Here is a 4,067-nt window from a genome sequence, read left to right as displayed (position 1 = left end):
TCTGCACCTGACAATTCTCTTCTTTTTTGAGTCCCATAACCTATACCCAAATTCTTCATTTCCATATCCAAGGAAAATACATGGAGTTGCTTTATCATCCAACTTTGATCTTTGTTCCTTTGTAATATGCACATATGCTTTGCATCCAAACACCCTTAGATGTGAGTATGAAACATTCTTCTTAGACCATACTGTTTTTGGTATCTCGAATTTCAAAGGAACAGATGACGATTTGTTTATGAGATAGCAGGCTGTGCGAACTGCTTCTCCCCAAAACTATTTTGGCAACTTTGCCATCTTCAGCATGCATCTCACCTTTTCTACAATGGTGCGATTCATTCTCTCAGCCACACCATTGTGCTGCGGAGTTCCAGGCACTGTCTTCTCATGTCGAATACCATATTTGGTATAGTATGCTTTAAATTCATTGGAGGTATACTCTCCTCCGTTATCAGAGTGAAGACATTTCATCTTACTGTCTGTCTCTCTTTCTACCATGACATGGAACTCTTGAAAGTAATTGAATACCTGGTCTTTTGTTCTCATAAAATAAACCCACACCTTTCTAGACGCATCATCAATAAATGTTAAAAAATATCGATTGCCACCCAATGACTCCACTTCAAAAGGACCACACATATCAGAATAAATCAAGTCTAACACATTATGTTTTCTTTCTGATGTCTGACTAAAAGAGACTCGATGTTGCTTACCAAATGGGCAGTAGTCGCATAGATCCAGAACCTCATCTTTGGTTGAGGGGATGTGCAACTTCCTCACCAGAATTCGCAGCCCCTTCTCACTCATGTGGCCAAGGCGTTGATGTCACAGATTTAGAGAGTTTTCAGCTTGTACTGCATTCAGATCATCTTTGAGTACCTTCACATGTGTTCTGTACAATGAGTGCCACGACTTCCCTTTTGCTACAATCATTGATCATTTGCTGAGTTTCCATTCACCACCACCAAGATAATGCTTGAATCCATCTTTGTCCAATGCATCACCTGATATCAAATTTAGACGCAAATCAGGAATATTCCGCACATCTTTCAGTGTTAACCGATGCCCATGTTCTGTCTGCAAATAAATGTCACCAATACCCACAATGCTTGAGTGACTAGTATTACCCATCTTCACTGTACCAAGATCTCCAGCCTTGTACGTGGTGAAGAACTCTTTATTCGGTGTAGCATGATAGCAAGCACCTGTATCAACTATCCACTCAACTCCTTAGTGATCTTCTACATGTAGATATTGTTCCTTTTTATAAGAAAGAATAACTACATCCTCTGCAGTTACTGTGGCGGTGGTATTTCTGTTTTTATCATCTTTCTTCTGATTTTTGCCTTCATTCTGTAGTCTTTTCCAGGCTCTACAATTTTTCTTCACGTGACCTTCTTTACCACAGTGATAACATTCTCTTCCCTTAGATTTTGATCTGCCTCTTGACTTGCTATGGCCTCTTGATTGTTGTCGGTGTTCAGCTCTTCCCCTATTCTCTGTGACTAGGGCCTGTGCACTATTTGTATTAGTTGACTTCCTTCTTATCTCCTCATTGAACAAGTTGCTAGTAACTATACTCATAGTAAGCACACCATTCGAAGCTGCATTACTAACTGTCACAACCAATGTCTCCCAACTGTCAGGCAATGATCCCAATAGCAATAAGACTTGTAGCTCATCTTCTAAGGTCATCTCCATCACTGATAATTGATTAATCAAGCTCTGGAACTCGTTTAAATGCTCAGCAACACTTGTGCCTTCTCTGAATTTCAGATTTACCAACTTTCGGATCAGAAACGTTTTGTTACCTGCCGTTTTCTGCTCATACAATGACTCTAGCTTCTTCCATAGCTCATGAGCACTTTTCTCACTTGCTACATGGTGATAAACACTATCATCAAGCCATTGTCTGATTGTGCCGACTGTTTTCCGGTTCAGTTTTATCCAATCAGCTTCAGCCATCTCTTTTGGCTTTGCACTATCTCCTTCAACTGGCTCATACAGATCCTTACAATAAAGGATGTCCTCCATTTTGGATTTCTAAATCTGCCCGTTATTGTTTGTCAGCCTGATCATAGTTCTACTGCCTTCCATCTGAACCTGAGAAAAGCACTCTTCAATAGAAAGTAAACCTAACAGCTCTGATACCACTTGTTAGGAATTTCAAGTTGAATAATACTTTCCTATTGAAATCAATTGATCTGATTAATTTCACAAGTCAACCAATAGGAAATCAATTGATCTGATTAATTTCACAAGTCAACCAAATCATACTAGCAGATCAGCAAAGTAATAAAGAACACCAGATTTACATGGAAAACCCTCTCAACACGGAGGGTAAAAAACCACGGGGCAAAAACAACAGATTTCACTAATCATGTAAGAAACCGATACAATTGTTCTTCTCAACTTTAAACCTAAAGTTGATATATACATAGAAACTAATTTCATTCAAACCCAAACAAATTTAGGTTTGAGAAAACATGAAATTCCCTTTACAAATAAGAGAGAAAAGAACCTGAGGTAATCAAGACAAAGAAGGTGATACTATGTTCATCTTCTCTTCTTCTTCCTCTGTATTTTTCTTCATTGTGTTTCTCTTGATCTCTTCACAGAACTCTCACTGAAAATTGTGGTAGAGAGAAACAAAATTAAGGTTTATTTGGTTTTTATATTGCCTAATTGGACTGGACCATAAAGCCCAACATAAACTCATTATAAAATAATATTAATGTTTTTTTTTTTTAATGTTTTTTTTTTTTTTTTTTTTGTCATCTCTACTCTTAAAATTGGTTGATTACACGTTTGTACATCATTTCATAATGTCGGGTCAATCTCTTATTCACAGTTCCATTTAGGTAGAGAGTCTTATTATCTCTCATTTTCTTTTAAATTTCGATACAAAATGATTATTAATATTTTTAAATATAGATGGTATTGAGCAAATGATAAAAATAATTACAAATATTTGAAATGTTTGTTTCGTAGTCAATATTGGGCTGTTTGGCTCTAGAGTGATTTTTTTTTACTAGGTTATGGTAAAAGATAAATAGGTAGTTAGATAACCCATGTATAACTCAACAAAAGTAATTGGTAAAAATAAAATCAGAATTTTTCGGGTCAAACCAAACTATCCATTTGGGTTTAGGGTTTGTTAAGTTTTGGGCTGACTTAATACTTGAAAAGGAAACATGTAATAAAATTATTAATAAAGGGTATAATCGGAATTAAAAGGTAAGCGGTATAAAAAATCTTAGTGCCCAACTTTTCAATAGCGGTATAAAAAATCTTAGTGCCCAACTTTTCAATAAAAATACAAGTTTGTTGCATTCAAATCAGTTAAATTCAAGAATTTAACATTAAATTGTTACTTAATTGTAAAATATAAAATTAATTAAAATTTTATAATAAGTAAATAACACTATAAAAAAAAATCATATTTACGATTTTATTATATTCATTTATTTATATAAATTAATAATAACTTGTTTTTTTTTAATTTACAACTCTAACTATAAATATCGTAAAATCGAAATTATTTATAAACGCGTAAAATCGTAAGAGTTATCTATTTAAAAGACTAGTTAACTTCTGAAATCTAAAATCGTAAGACTTTAAAATTAAACTCGAGATTTTAACTTCAAGGTTAAACATTTGGGATGTAATGAGCTTAAGCCCTACCCAAAAAAAGTCCAGCCCAAGCCCTTGAAGGATCTGTCCCAGTACCATATAGTAATAATGTTATACCGTTTTAACCCTACCAGACACTACCATATAGTAAGATTATTCACTAACTTTAGGGAACTTTTATAACAGTTTCCAGAACCAGTTAGATAGTCTAAACTCTAAAGTGTAACATCATAAACTAAACTACCTTGATCAAAATGATTGAAATTATGTTTTATCAAATAGCACTGAGAACCAGGAAATCAATATCCAAGGGCTATTCATGAAGCTATTTTAACAAGTATTGTTGTTTACCTCGAGAAAACAAGTCCATCAATCTTTGCGAACTCAGTCCCAGATTGATTATTTAAGTTGTTTGTTCCTGCCTTCGTGGTGCT

Source organism: Impatiens glandulifera, chromosome 3 (assembly GCF_907164915.1).
Source record: "Impatiens glandulifera chromosome 3, dImpGla2.1, whole genome shotgun sequence".
NCBI lineage: Eukaryota > Viridiplantae > Streptophyta > Magnoliopsida > Ericales > Balsaminaceae > Impatiens > Impatiens glandulifera.
The sequence above is the reverse complement of the archived record's forward strand: the minus strand, read 5'-3'. Positions refer to the sequence as shown.